Here is a 16704-nt window from a genome sequence, read left to right as displayed (position 1 = left end):
CCCCCTCCTACGTGGCTGGCAGTCATGAATACAGATAGTAACCTACTGCGTAACTTCTGATATCTCATCCTCCTGTGTGGTTAGCTTCCACAAGGACAATTGGTCCAGGGGTGTCTGACATCATAAAGCTAAAGCAAGAAGTTGTCTGACATCATAAAGCTAAAGCAAGATGTTTTCTGACTAGAAGGCCACTCTGTTGCAAAGCAGCTGGCATCATGAAGGTAAAGGAAGATGTTGTCTGACATGAGAGCCACTCTGTTGCCTAACAAGGAGTAGGATACATTTATCTTGGTAATGAGATGAGTTGCAGGGTAGATAGGATGCCCAACGAAAAGATGAGATGGTACGAAGAAAGAAATTAGAACTTTATTTAGACTTACACATTTGTATGAACGCAGGTTTGAGCATAAGAGTCTCAACTTCACCATTGCTGCACTGGTAGGATTTGGCTAAAGAGAAGATGCAAATTATGCTATTCATAGTTTCTAATAATCCTGTTAACTGTAGCATAACCCTTCCTCTCTCAACTTACCAGCTGGCTTAATCGCTACTGGTGTACCATATCCTAAAACAAAGGAAGTAAGAAGGGTGCGCTGCCACTTGGCTGGCAAAAAGATTTATATCCCAATGTACGTGCTACAATTGTTTAGAGAGTGTTAGCAAATGAGGCAAGGGAATGCAGAGAAGTATGAGAGGTTATAAACACAAATTGAGATTTGATTTTTTAATTGAGCTGTTGATTTTCACAATAAAACAGACACCATAGTATTGATCTGGTTACCCTTTATAAAAATCTAAACTTTTTGTATTGCTTATACTAAATGTACTAACAGTGGACTTTTCCATCTGCAGATTATACTGAATGACCAGCAGTGGCAGTGTTTCACAGCAGAGTTTCTCTGAATTGCCGAGACTGAAGCAAAAAAAAAAAAAGGAAGTCTTCTTACATACTGCATCATTTTACCAATTTATGTGGTAAGTAAAACTCCCAATCATTCTTTTAGGCATTAAAAAGATGTAAATAGCATCGGAATGTCCTCACTAATTTATAGTGGGAGCCTGTGCCTGAATATTATTTCTGTCAAGATGGAAGTAATATGTATCACATTATGTTGGTCATGATAGTTAATAAAAGACTGACTGACTCAAACTCTACTAAAACCTGCTTTAGATCCTGGTGCTAGCAACGTTCTATTCGAGGAAATATCTGCCTTTGAGACTGAAATGCACCATCTCACTTATGAAAAATAGTGTTACATACTCAAGGAAGAAAGCTCATCTAACCTCTTCTCCTGCACTCTGGATGTTGGACTCTGATACTCAAGATGGATTGTTGTTAAGGTTAATCTGTCTTTGCACCTCAATCCCACTTTCGAAAAGGACACAGTGCTTTGACTGGTTCCCATTCCTTTACCATTCCCCCTCCAACGTGGCTGGCAGTCATGAATACAGATAGTAACCTACTGCGTAACTTCTGATATCTCATCCTCCTGTGTGGTTAGCTTCCACAAGGACAATTGGTCCAGGGGTGTCTGACATCATAAAGCTAAAGCAAGAAGTTTTCTGACATGAGGTGCCATTCTGTTGCCTAGCAGTCTGACATCATAAAGCTAAAGCAAGATGTTTTCTGACATCATAAAGCTAAAGCAAGATGTTTTCTGACTAGAAGGCCACTCTGTTGCAAAGCAGCTGGCATCATGAAGGTAAAGGAAGATGTTGTCTGACATGAGAGCCACTCTGTTGCCTAACAAGGAGTAGGATACATTTATCTTGGTAATGAGATGAGTTGCAGGGTAGATAGGATGCCCAACGAAAAGATGAGATGGTAAGAAGAAAGAAATTAGAACTTTATTTAGACTTACACATTTGTATGAACGCAGGTTTGAGCATAAGAGTCTCAACTTCACCATTGCTGCACTGGTAGGATTTGGCTAAAGAGAAGATGCAAATTATGCTATTCATAGTTTCTATTATTCCTGTTAACTGTAGCATAACCCTTCCTCTCTCAACTTACCAGCTGGCTTAATCGCTACTGGTGTACCATATCCTAAAACAAAGGAAGTAAGAAGGGTGCGCTGCCACTTGGCTGGCAAAAAGATTTATATCCCAATGTACGTGCTACAATTGTTTAGAGTGTGTTAGCAAATGAGGCAAGGGAATGCAGAGAAGTATGAGAGGTTATAAACACAAATTGAGATTTGATTTTTTAATTGAGCTGTTGATTTTCACAATAAAACAGACTCCATAGTATTGATCTGGTTACCCTTTATAAAAATCTAAACTTTTTGTATTGCTTATACTAAATGTACTAACAGTGGACTTTTCCATCTTCAGATTATACTGAATGACCAGCAGTGGCAGTGGTTCACAGCAGAGTTTCTCTGAATTGCCGAGACTGAAGCAAAAAAAAATAAGGAAGTCTTCTGGCATACTGCATCATTTTACCAATTTATGTGGTAAGTAAAACTCCCAATCATTCTTTTAGTCATTAAAAAGATGTAAATAGCATCGGAATGTCCTCACTAATTTATAGTGGGAGCCTGTGCCTGAATATAATTTCTGTCAAGATGGAACTAATATGAATCACATTATGTTGGTCATGATAGTTAATAAAAGACTGACTGACTCAAACTCTACTAAAACCTGCTTTAGATCCTGGTGCTAGCAATGTTCTATTCGAGGAAATTGCTGCCTTTGAGACTGAAATGCACCATCTCACTAATAAAAAATAGTGTTACATACTCAAGGAAGGAAGCTCATCTAACCTCTTCTCCTGCACTCTGTATGTTGGACTCTGATACTCAAGATGGATTGTTGTTAAGGTTAATCTGTCTTTGTACCTCAATCCCACTTTCGAAAAGGACACAGTGCTTCGACTGGTTCCCATTCCTTTACCATTCCCCCTCCTACGTGGCTGGCAGTCATGAATACAGATAGTAACCTACTGCGTAACTTCTGATATCTCATCCTCCTGTGTGGTTAGCTTCCACAAGGACAATTGGTCCAGGGGTGTCTGACATCATAAAGCTAAAGCAAGAAGTTGTCTGACATGAGGTGCCATTCTGTTGCCTAGCAGTCTGACATCATAAAGCTAAAGCAAGATGTTTTCTGACTAGAAGGCCACTCTGTTGCAAAGCAGCTGGCATCATGAAGGTAAAGGAAGATGTTGTCTGACATGAGAGCCACTCTGTTGCCTAACAAGGAGTAGGATACATTTATCTTGGTAATGAGATGAGTTGCAGGGTAGATAGGATGCCCAACGAAAAGATGAGATGGTACGAAGAAAGAAATTAGAACTTTATTTAGACTTACACATTTGTATGAACGCAGGTTTGAGCATAAGAGTCTCAACTTCACCATTGCTGCACTGGTAGGATTTGGCTAAAGAGAAGATGCAAATTATGCTATTCATAGTTTCTAATAATCCTGTTAACTGTAGCATAACCCTTCCTCTCTCAACTTACCAGCTGGCTTAATCGCTACTGGTGTACCATATCCTAAAACAAAGGAAGTAAGAAGGGTGCGCTGCCACTTGGCTGGCAAAAAGATTTATATCCCAATGTACGTGCTACAATTGTTTAGAGAGTGTTAGAAAATGAGGCAAGGGAATGCAGAGAAGTATGAGAGGTTATAAACACAAATTGAGATTTGATTTTTTAATTGAGCTGTTGATTTTCACAATAAAACAGACACCATAGTATTGATCTGGTTACCCTTTATAAAAATCTAAACTTTTTGTATTGCTTATACTAAATGTACTAACAGTGGACTTTTCCATCTGCAGATTATACTGAATGACCAGCAGTGGCAGTGGTTCACAGCAGAGTTTCTCTGAATTGCCGAGACTGAAGCAAAAAAAAATAAGGAAGTCTTCTGGCATACTGCATCATTTTACCAATTTATGTGGTAAGTAAAACTCCCAATCATTCTTTTAGTCATTAAAAAGATGTAAATAGCATCGGAATGTCCTCACTAATTTATAGTGGGAGCCTGTGCCTGAATATAATTTCTGTCAAGATGGAACTAATATGAATCACATTATGTTGGTCATGATAGTTAATAAAAGACTGACTGACTCAAACTCTACTAAAACCTGCTTTAGATCCTGGTGCTAGCAATGTTCTATTCGAGGAAATTGCTGCCTTTGAGACTGAAATGCACCATCTCACTAATAAAAAATAGTGTTACATACTCAAGGAAGGAAGCTCATCTAACCTCTTCTCCTGCACTCTGTATGTTGGACTCTGATACTCAAGATGGATTGTTGTTAAGGTTAATCTGTCTTTGTACCTCAATCCCACTTTCGAAAAGGACACAGTGCTTCGACTGGTTCCCATTCCTTTACCATTCCCCCTCCTACGTGGCTGGCAGTCATGAATACAGATAGTAACCTACTGCGTAACTTCTGATATCTCATCCTCCTGTGTGGTTAGCTTCCACAAGGACAATTGGTCCAGGGGTGTCTGACATCATAAAGCTAAAGCAAGAAGTTGTCTGACATGAGGTGCCATTCTGTTGCCTAGCAGTCTGACATCATAAAGCTAAAGCAAGATGTTTTCTGACTAGAAGGCCACTCTGTTGCAAAGCAGCTGGCATCATGAAGGTAAAGGAAGATGTTGTCTGACATGAGAGCCACTCTGTTGCCTAACAAGGAGTAGGATACATTTATCTTGGTAATGAGATGAGTTGCAGGGTAGATAGGATGCCCAACGAAAAGATGAGATGGTACGAAGAAAGAAATTAGAACTTTATTTAGACTTACACATTTGTATGAACGCAGGTTTGAGCATAAGAGTCTCAACTTCACCATTGCTGCACTGGTAGGATTTGGCTAAAGAGAAGATGCAAATTATGCTATTCATAGTTTCTAATAATCCTGTTAACTGTAGCATAACCCTTCCTCTCTCAACTTACCAGCTGGCTTAATCGCTACTGGTATACCATATCCTAAAACAAAGGAAGTAAGAAGGGTGCGCTGCCACTTGGCTGGCAAAAAGATTTATATCCCAATGTACGTGCTACAATTGTTTAGAGAGTGTTAGAAAATGAGGCAAGGGAATGCAGAGAAGTATGAGAGGTTATAAACACAAATTGAGATTTGATTTTTTAATTGAGCTGTTGATTTTCACAATAAAACAGACACCATAGTATTGATCTGGTTACCCTTTATAAAAATCTAAACTTTTTGTATTGCTTATACTAAATGTACTAACAGTGGACTTTTCCATCTGCAGATTATACTGAATGACCAGCAGTGGCAGTGTTTCACAGCAGAGTTTCTCTGAATTGCCGAGACTGAAGCAAAAAAAAAAAAAAGGAAGTCTTCTTACATACTGCATCATTTTACCAATTTATGTGGTAAGTAAAACTCCCAATCATTCTTTTAGGCATTAAAAAGATGTAAATAGCATCGGAATGTCCTCACTAATTTATAGTGGGAGCCTGTGCCTGAATATTATTTCTGTCAAGATGGAAGTAATATGTATCACATTATGTTGGTCATGATAGTTAATAAAAGACTGACTGACTCAAACTCTACTAAAACCTGCTTTAGATCCTGGTGCTAGCAATGTTCTATTCGAGGAAATTGCTGCCTTTGAGACTGAAATGCACCATCTCACTAATAAAAAATAGTGTTACATACTCAAGGAAGGAAGCTCATCTAACCTCTTCTCCTGCACTCTGTATGTTGGACTCTGATACTCAAGATGGATTGTTGTTAAGGTTAATCTGTCTTTGTACCTCAATCCCACTTTCGAAAAGGACACAGTGCTTCGACTGGTTCCCATTCCTTTACCATTCCCCCTCCTACGTGGCTGGCAGTCATGAATACAGATAGTAACCTACTGCGTAACTTCTGATATCTCATCCTCCTGTGTGGTTAGCTTCCACAAGGACAATTGGTCCAGGGGTGTCTGACATCATAAAGCTAAAGCAAGAAGTTTTCTGACATGAGGTGCCATTCTGTTGCCTAGCAGTCTGACATCATAAAGCTAAAGCAAGATGTTTTCTGACTAGAAGGCCACTCTGTTGCAAAGCAGCTGGCATCATGAAGGTAAAGGAAGATGTTGTCTGACATGAGAGCCACTCTGTTGCCTAACAAGGAGTAGGATACATTTATCTTGGTAATGAGATGAGTTGCAGGGTAGATAGGATGCCCAACGAAAAGATGAGATGGTACGAAGAAAGAAATTAAAACTTTATTTAGACTTACACATTTGTATGAACTCAGGTTTAAGCATAAGAGTCTCAACTTCACCATTGCTGCACTGGTAGGATTTGGCTAAAGAGAAGATGCAAATTATGCTATTCATAGTTTCTATTATTCCTGTTAACTGTAGCATAACCCTTCCTCTCTCAACTTACCAGCTGGCTTAATCGCTACTGGTGTACCATATCCTAAAACAAAGGAAGTAAGAAGGGTGCGCTGCCACTTGGCTGGCAAAAAGATTTATATCCCAATGTACGTGCTACAATTGTTTAGAGAGTGTTAGCAAATGAGGCAAGGGAATGCAGAGAAGTATGAGAGGTTATAAACACAAATTGAGATTTGATTTTTTAATTGAGCTGTTGATTTTCACAATAAAACAGACTCCATAGTATTGATCTGGTTACCCTTTATAAAAATCTAAACTTTTTGTATTGCTTATACTAAATGTACTAACAGTGGACTTTTCCATCTGCAGATTATACTGAATGACCAGCAGTGGCAGTGTTTCACAGCAGAGTTTCTCTGAATTGCCGAGACTGAAGCAAAAAAAAGATAAGGAAGTCTTCTGGCATACTGCGTCATTTTACCAATTTATGTGGTAAGTAAAACTCCCAATCATTCTTTTAGGCATTAAAAAGATGTAAATAGCATCGGAATGTCCTCACTAATTTATAGTGGGAGCCTGTGCCTGAATATTATTTCTGTCAAGATGGAAGTCATATGTATCACATTATGTTGGTCATGATAGTTAATAAAAGACTGACTGACTCAAACTCTACTAAAACCTGCTTTAGATCCTGGTGCTAGCAACGTTCTATTCGAGGAAATATCTGCCTTTGAGACTGAAATGCACCATCTCACTTATGAAAAATAGTGTTACATACTCAAGGAAGAAAGCTCATCTAACCTCTTCTCCTGCACTCTGGATGTTGGACTCTGATAATCAAGATGGATTGTTGTTAAGGTTAATCTGTCTTTGTACCTCAATCCCACTTTCGAAAAGGACACAGTGCTTTGACTGGTTCCCATTCCTTTACCATTCCCCCTCCAACGTGGCTGGCAGTCATGAATACAGATAGTAACCTACTGCGTAACTTCTGATATCTCATCCTCCTGTGTGGTTAGCTTCCACAAGGACAATTGGTCCAGGGGTGTCTGACATCATAAAGCTAAAGCAAGAAGTTTTCTGACATGAGGTGCCATTCTGTTGCCTAGCAGTCTGACATCATAAAGCTAAAGCAAGATGTTTTCTGACTAGAAGGCCACTCTGTTGCAAAGCAGCTGGCATCATGAAGGTAAAGGAAGATGTTGTCTGACATGAGAGCCACTCTGTTGCCTAACAAGGAGTAGGATACATTTATCTTGGTAATGAGATGAGTTGCAGGGTAGATAGGATGCCCAACGAAAAGATGAGATGGTACGAAGAAAGAAATTAGAACTTTATTTAGACTTACACATTTGTATGAACGCAGGTTTGAGCATAAGAGTCTCAACTTCACCATTGCTGCACTGGTAGGATTTGGCTAAAGAGAAGATGCAAATTATGCTATTCATAGTTTCTATTATTCCTGTTAACTGTAGCATAACCCTTCCTCTCTCAACTTACCAGCTGGCTTAATCGCTACTGGTGTACCATATCCTAAAACAAAGGAAGTAAGAAGGGTGCGCTGCCACTTGGCTGGTAAAAAGATTTATATCCCAATGTACGTGCTACAATTGTTTAGAGAGTGTTCGCAAATAAGGCAAGGGAAGGCAGAGAAGTATGAGAGGTTATAAACACAAATTGAGATTTGATTTTTTAATTGAGCTGTTGATTTTCACAATAAAACAGACTCCATAGTATTGATCTGGTTACCCTTTATAAAAATCTAAACTTTTTGTATTGCTTATACTAAATGTACTAACAGTGGACTTTTCCATCTGCAGATTATACTGAATGACCAGCAGTGGCAGTGTTTCACAGCAGAGTTTCTCTGAATTGCCGAGACTGAAGCAAAAAAAAAAAAAAGGAAGTCTTCTGACATACTGCATCATTTTACCAATTTATGTGGTAAGTAAAACTCCCAATCATTCTTTTAGGCATTAAAAAGATGTAAATAGCATCGGAATGTCCTCACTAATTTATAGTGGGAGCCTGTGCCTGAATATTATTTCTGTCAAGATGGAAGTAATATGTATCACATTATGTTGGTCATGATAGTTAATAAAAGACTGACTGACTCAAACTCTACTAAAACCTGCTTTAGATCCTGGTGCTAGCAACGTTCTATTCGAGGAAATATCTGCCTTTAAGACTGAAATGCACCATCTCACTTATGAAAAATAGTGTTACATACTCAAGGAAGAAAGCTCATCTAACCTCTTCTCCTGCACTCTGGATGTTGGACTCTGATACTCAAGATGGATTGTTGTTAAGGTTAATCTGTCTTTGTACCTCAATCCCACTTTCGAAAAGGACACAGTGCTTTGACTGGTTCCCATTCCTTTACCATTCCCCCTCCAACGTGGCTGGCAGTCATGAATACAGATAGTAACCTACTGCGTAACTTCTGATATCTCATCCTCCTGTGTGGTTAGCTTCCACAAGGACAATTGGTCCAGGGGTGTCTGACATCATAAAGCTAAAGCAAGAAGTTTTCTGACATGAGGTGCCATTCTGTTGCCTAGCAGTCTGACATCATAAAGCTAAAGCAAGATGTTTTCTGACTAGAAGGCCACTCTGTTGCAAAGCAGCTGGCATCATGAAGGTAAAGGAAGCTGTTGTCTGACATGAGAGCCAATCTGTTGCCTAACAAGGAGTAGGATACATTTATCTTGGTAATGAGATGAGTTGCAGGGTAGATAGGATGCCCAACGAAAAGATGAGATGGTACGAAGAAAGAAATTAAAACTTTATTTAGACTTACACATTTGTATGAACGCAGGTTTAAGCATAAGAGTCTCAACTTCACCATTGCTGCACTGGTAGGATTTGGCTAAAGAGAAGATGCAAATTATGCTATTCATAGTTTCTATTATTCCTGTTAACTGTAGCATAACCCTTCCTCTCTCAACTTACCAGCTGGATTAATCGCTACTGGTGTACCATATCCTAAAACAAAGGAAGTAAGAAGGGTGCGCTGCCACTTGGCAGGCAAAAAGATTTATATCCCAATGTACGTGCTACAATTGTTTAGAGAGTGTTAGCAAATGAGGTAAGGGAATGCAGAGAAGTATGAGAGGTTATAAACACAAATTGAGATTTGATTTTTTAATTGAGCTGTTGATTTTCACAATAAAACAGACTCCATAGTATTGATCTGGTTACCCTTTATAAAAATCTAAACTTTTTGTATTGCTTATACTAAATGTACTAACAGTGGACTTTTCCATCTGCAGATTATACTGAATGACCAGCAGTGGCAGTGTTTCACAGCAGAGTTTCTCTGAATTGCCGAGACTGAAGCAAAAAAAAAAAAAGGAAGTCTTCTGACATACTGCATCATTTTACCAATTTATGTGGTAAGTAAAACTCCCAATCATTCTTTTAGGCATTAAAAAGATGTAAATAGCATCGGAATGTCCTCACCTATTTATAGTGGGAGCCTGTGCCTGAATATTATTTCTGTCAAGATGGAAGTAATATGTATCACATTATGTTGGTCATGATAGTTAATAAAAGACTGACTGACTCAAACTCTACTAAAACCTGCTTTAGATCCTGGTGCTAGCAACGTTCTATTCGAGGAAATATCTGCCTTTGAGACTGAAATGCACCATCTCACTTATGAAAAATAGTGTTACATACTCAAGGAAGAAAGCTCATCTAACCTCTTCTCCTGCACTCTGGATGTTGGACTCTGATACTCAAGATGGATTGTTGTTAAGGTTAATCTGTCTTTGTACCTCAATCCCACTTTCGAAAAGGACACAGTGCATTGACTGGTTCCCATTCCTTTACCATTCCCCCTCCAACGTGGCTGGCAGTCATGAATACAGATAGTAACCTACTGCGTAACTTCTGATATCTCATCCTCCTGTGTGGTTAGCTTCCACAAGGACAATTGGTCCAGGGGTGTCTGACATCATAAAGCTAAAGCAAGAAGTTTTCTGACATGAGGTGCCATTCTGTTGCCTAGCAGTCTGACATCATAAAGCTAAAGCAAGATGTTTTCTGACTAGAAGGCCACTCTGTTGCAAAGCAGCTGGCATCATGAAGGTAAAGGAAGATGTTGTCTGACATGAGAGCCACTCTGTTGCCTAACAAGGAGTAGGATACATTTATCTTGGTAATGAGATGAGTTGCAGGGTAGATAGGATGCCCAACGAAAAGAGGAGATGGTACGAAGAAAGATATTAAAACTTTATTTAGACTTACACATTTGTATGAACGCAGGTTTAAGCATAAGAGTCTCAACTTCACCATTGCTGCACTGGTAGGATTTGGCTAAAGAGAAGATGCAAATTATGCTATTCATAGTTTCTATTATTCCTGTTAACTGTAGCATAACCCTTCCTCTCTCAACTTACCAGCTGGCTTAATCGCTACTGGTGTACCATATCCTAAAACAAAGGAAGTAAGAAGGGTGCGCTGCCACTTGGCTGGCAAAAAGATTTATATCCCAATGTACGTGCTACAATTGTTTAGAGAGTGTTAGCAAATGAGGCAAGGGAATGCAGAGAAGTATGAGAGGTTATAAACACAAATTGAGATTTGATTTTTTAATTGAGCTGTTGATTTTCACAATAAAACAGACTCCATAGTATTGATCTGGTTACCCTTTATAAAAATCTAAACTTTTTGTATTGCTTATACTAAATGTACTAACAGTGGACTTTTCCATCTGCAGATTATACTGAATGACCAGCAGTGGCAGTGTTTCACAGCAGAGTTTCTCTGAATATCCGAGACTGAAGCAAAAAAAAGATAAGGAAGTCTTCTGGCATACTGCATCATTTTACCAATTTATGTGGTAAGTAAAACTCCCAATCATTCTTTTAGTCATTAAAAAGATGTAAATAGCATCGGAATGTCCTCACTAATTTATAGTGGGAGCCTGTGCCTGAATATAATTTCTGTCAAGATGGAAGTAATATGAATCACATTATGTTGGTCATGATAGTTAATAAAAGACTGACTGACTCAAACTCTAATAAAACATGCTTTAGATCCTGGTGCTAGCAATGTTCGATTCGAGGAAATAGCTGCCTTTGAGACTGAAATGCACCATCTCACTTATGAAAAATAGTGTTACATACTCAAGGAAGGAAGCTCATCTAACCTCTTCTCCTGCACTCTCGATGTTGGACTCTGATACTCAAGATGGAGTGTTGTTAAGGTTAATCTGTCTTTGTACCTCAATCCCACTTTCGAAAAGGACACAGTGCTTCGACTGGTTCCCATTCCTTTACCATTCCCCCTCCTACGTGGCTGGCAGTCATGAATACAGATAGTAACCTACTGCATAACTTCTGATATCTCATCCTCCTGTGTGGTTGGCTTCCACAAGGACAATTGGTCCAGGGGTGTCTGACATCATAAAGCTAAAGCAAGAAGTTGTCTGACATGAGGTGCCATTCTGTTGCCTAGCAGTCTGACATCATAAAGCTAAAGCAAGATGTTTTCCGACTAGAAGGCCACTCTGTTGCAAAGCAGCTGGCATCATGAAGGTAAAGGAAGATGTTGTCTGACATGAGAGCCACTCTGTTGCCTAACAAGGAGTAGGATACATTTATCTTGGTAATGAGATGAGTTGCAGGGTAGATAGGATGCCCAACGAAAAGATGAGATGGTACGAAGAAAGAAATTAGAACTTTATTTAGACTTACACATTTGTATGAACGCAGGTTTGAGCATAAGAGTCTCAACTTCACCATTGCTGCACTGGTAGGATTTGGCTAAAGAGAAGATGCAAATTATGCTATTCATAGTTTCTATTATTCCTGTTAACTGTAGCATAACCCTTCCTCTCTCAACTTACCAGCTGGCTTAATCGCTACTGGTGTACCATATCCTAAAACAAAGGAAGTAAGAAGGGTGCGCTGCCACTTGGCTGGCAAAAAGATTTATATCCCAATGTACGTGCTACAATTGTTTAGAGAGTGTTAGCAAATGAGGCAAGGGAATGCAGAGAAGTATGAGAGGTTATAAACACAAATTGAGATTTGATTTTTTAATTGAGCTGTTGATTTTCACAATAAAACAGACTCCCTAGTATTGATCTGGTTGCCCTTCATAAAAATCTAAACTTTTTGTATTGCTTATACTAAATGTACTAACAGTGGACTTTTCCATCTGCAGATTATACTGAATGACCAGCAGTGGCAGTGGTTCACAGCAGAGTTTCTCTGAATTGCCGAGACTGAAGCAAAAAAAAATAAGGAAGTCTTCTGGCACACTGCATCATTTTACCAATTTATGTGGTAAGTAAAACTCCCAATCATTCTTTTAGTCATTAAAAAGATGTAAATAGCATCGGAATGTCCTCACTAATTTATAGTGGGAGCCTGTGCCTGAATATTATTTCTGTCAAGATGGAAGTAATATGAATCACATTATGTTGGTCATGATAGTTAATAAAAGACTGACTGACTCAAACTCTAATAAAACCTGCTTTAGATCCTGGTGCTAGCAATGTTCTATTCGAGGAAATTGCTGCCTTTGAGACTGAAATGCACCATCTCACTAATAAAAAATAGTGTTACATACTCAAGGAAGGAAGCTCATCTAACCTCTTCTCCTGCACTCTCTATGTTGGACTCTGATACTCAAGATGGATTGTTGTTAAGGTTAATCTGTCTTTGTACCTCAATCCCACTTTCGAAAAGGACACAGTGCTTCGACTGGTTCCCATTCCTTTACCATTCCCCCTCCTACGTGGCTGGCAGTCATGAATACAGATAGTAACCTACTGCGTAACTTCTGATATCTCATCCTCCTGTGTGGTTAGCTTCCACAAGGACAATTGGTCCAGGGGTGTCTGACATCATAAAGCTAAAGCAAGAAGTTGTCTGACATCATAAAGCTAAAGCAAGATGTTTTCTGACTAGAAGGCCACTCTGTTGCAAAGCAGCTGGCATCATGAAGGTAAAGGAAGATGTTGTCTGACATGAGAGCCACTCTGTTGCCTAACAAGGAGTAGGATACATTTATCTTGGTAATGAGATGAGTTGCAGGGTAGATAGGATGCCCAACGAAAAGATGAGATGGTAAGAAGAAAGAAATTAGAACTTTATTTAGACTTACACATTTGTATGAACGCAGGTTTGAGCATAAGAGTCTCAACTTCACCATTGCTGCACTGGTAGGATTTGGCTAAAGAGAAGATGCAAATTATGCTATTCATAGTTTCTATTATTCCTGTTAACTGTAGCATAACCCTTCCTCTCTCAACTTACCAGCTGGCTTAATCGCTACTGGTGTACCATATCCTAAAACAAAGGAAGTAAGAAGGGTGCGCTGCCACTTGGCTGGCAAAAAGATTTATATCCCAATGTACGTGCTACAATTGTTTAGAGTGTGTTAGCAAATGAGGCAAGGGAATGCAGAGAAGTATGAGAGGTTATAAACACAAATTGAGATTTGATTTTTTAATTGAGCTGTTGATTTTCACAATAAAACAGACTCCATAGTATTGATCTGGTTACCCTTTATAAAAATCTAAACTTTTTGTATTGCTTATACTAAATGTACTAACAGTGGACTTTTCCATCTTCAGATTATACTGAATGACCAGCAGTGGCAGTGGTTCACAGCAGAGTTTCTCTGAATTGCCGAGACTGAAGCAAAAAAAAATAAGGAAGTCTTCTGGCATACTGCATCATTTTACCAATTTATGTGGTAAGTAAAACTCCCAATCATTCTTTTAGTCATTAAAAAGATGTAAATAGCATCGGAATGTCCTCACTAATTTATAGTGGGAGCCTGTGCCTGAATATAATTTCTGTCAAGATGGAACTAATATGAATCACATTATGTTGGTCATGATAGTTAATAAAAGACTGACTGACTCAAACTCTACTAAAACCTGCTTTAGATCCTGGTGCTAGCAATGTTCTATTCGAGGAAATTGCTGCCTTTGAGACTGAAATGCACCATCTCACTAATAAAAAATAGTGTTACATACTCAAGGAAGGAAGCTCATCTAACCTCTTCTCCTGCACTCTGTATGTTGGACTCTGATACTCAAGATGGATTGTTGTTAAGGTTAATCTGTCTTTGTACCTCAATCCCACTTTCGAAAAGGACACAGTGCTTCGACTGGTTCCCATTCCTTTACCATTCCCCCTCCTACGTGGCTGGCAGTCATGAATACAGATAGTAACCTACTGCGTAACTTCTGATATCTCATCCTCCTGTGTGGTTAGCTTCCACAAGGACAATTGGTCCAGGGGTGTCTGACATCATAAAGCTAAAGCAAGAAGTTGTCTGACATGAGGTGCCATTCTGTTGCCTAGCAGTCTGACATCATAAAGCTAAAGCAAGATGTTTTCTGACTAGAAGGCCACTCTGTTGCAAAGCAGCTGGCATCATGAAGGTAAAGGAAGATGTTGTCTGACATGAGAGCCACTCTGTTGCCTAACAAGGAGTAGGATACATTTATCTTGGTAATGAGATGAGTTGCAGGGTAGATAGGATGCCCAACGAAAAGATGAGATGGTACGAAGAAAGAAATTAGAACTTTATTTAGACTTACACATTTGTATGAACGCAGGTTTGAGCATAAGAGTCTCAACTTCACCATTGCTGCACTGGTAGGATTTGGCTAAAGAGAAGATGCAAATTATGCTATTCATAGTTTCTAATAATCCTGTTAACTGTAGCATAACCCTTCCTCTCTCAACTTACCAGCTGGCTTAATCGCTACTGGTGTACCATATCCTAAAACAAAGGAAGTAAGAAGGGTGCGCTGCCACTTGGCTGGCAAAAAGATTTATATCCCAATGTACGTGCTACAATTGTTTAGAGAGTGTTAGAAAATGAGGCAAGGGAATGCAGAGAAGTATGAGAGGTTATAAACACAAATTGAGATTTGATTTTTTAATTGAGCTGTTGATTTTCACAATAAAACAGACACCATAGTATTGATCTGGTTACCCTTTATAAAAATCTAAACTTTTTGTATTGCTTATACTAAATGTACTAACAGTGGACTTTTCCATCTGCAGATTATACTGAATGACCAGCAGTGGCAGTGGTTCACAGCAGAGTTTCTCTGAATTGCCGAGACTGAAGCAAAAAAAAATAAGGAAGTCTTCTGGCATACTGCATCATTTTACCAATTTATGTGGTAAGTAAAACTCCCAATCATTCTTTTAGTCATTAAAAAGATGTAAATAGCATCGGAATGTCCTCACTAATTTATAGTGGGAGCCTGTGCCTGAATATAATTTCTGTCAAGATGGAACTAATATGAATCACATTATGTTGGTCATGATAGTTAATAAAAGACTGACTGACTCAAACTCTACTAAAACCTGCTTTAGATCCTGGTGCTAGCAATGTTCTATTCGAGGAAATTGCTGCCTTTGAGACTGAAATGCACCATCTCACTAATAAAAAATAGTGTTACATACTCAAGGAAGGAAGCTCATCTAACCTCTTCTCCTGCACTCTGTATGTTGGACTCTGATACTCAAGATGGATTGTTGTTAAGGTTAATCTGTCTTTGTACCTCAATCCCACTTTCGAAAAGGACACAGTGCTTCGACTGGTTCCCATTCCTTTACCATTCCCCCTCCTACGTGGCTGGCAGTCATGAATACAGATAGTAACCTACTGCGTAACTTCTGATATCTCATCCTCCTGTGTGGTTAGCTTCCACAAGGACAATTGGTCCAGGGGTGTCTGACATCATAAAGCTAAAGCAAGAAGTTGTCTGACATGAGGTGCCATTCTGTTGCCTAGCAGTCTGACATCATAAAGCTAAAGCAAGATGTTTTCTGACTAGAAGGCCACTCTGTTGCAAAGCAGCTGGCATCATGAAGGTAAAGGAAGATGTTGTCTGACATGAGAGCCACTCTGTTGCCTAACAAGGAGTAGGATACATTTATCTTGGTAATGAGATGAGTTGCAGGGTAGATAGGATGCCCAACGAAAAGATGAGATGGTACGAAGAAAGAAATTAGAACTTTATTTAGACTTACACATTTGTATGAACGCAGGTTTGAGCATAAGAGTCTCAACTTCACCATTGCTGCACTGGTAGGATTTGGCTAAAGAGAAGATGCAAATTATGCTATTCATAGTTTCTAATAATCCTGTTAACTGTAGCATAACCCTTCCTCTCTCAACTTACCAGCTGGCTTAATCGCTACTGGTATACCATATCCTAAAACAAAGGAAGTAAGAAGGGTGCGCTGCCACTTGGCTGGCAAAAAGATTTATATCCCAATGTACGTGCTACAATTGTTTAGAGAGTGTTAGAAAATGAGGCAAGGGAATGCAGAGAAGTATGAGAGGTTATAAACACAAATTGAGATTTGATTTTTTAATTGAGCTGTTGATTTTCACA

At 39.1% G+C, this 16704-nt stretch overlaps 1 long non-coding RNA gene across 1 annotated transcript; it reads left to right on the top strand.

The window, feature by feature from the left end:
* Positions 1-896: 896 nt before the first annotated feature.
* LOC147676760 (uncharacterized) lies at positions 897-11163 on the top strand. Its single transcript, XR_015302436.1, has 8 exons — positions 897-975; positions 2335-2456; positions 3785-3906; positions 5235-5358; positions 6687-6809; positions 8138-8261; positions 9590-9712; positions 11041-11163. It is a non-coding gene; the product is annotated as an uncharacterized LOC147676760 (long non-coding RNA).
* Positions 11164-16704: the final 5541 nt, after the last annotated feature.

This window comes from Lissotriton vulgaris, chromosome 12 (assembly GCF_964263255.1).
Source record: "Lissotriton vulgaris chromosome 12, aLisVul1.2, whole genome shotgun sequence".
In the NCBI taxonomy this organism is placed as follows: Eukaryota; Metazoa; Chordata; class Amphibia; order Caudata; family Salamandridae; genus Lissotriton; species Lissotriton vulgaris.
The sequence above is the reverse complement of the archived record's forward strand: the minus strand, read 5'-3'. Positions and strand labels throughout refer to the sequence as shown.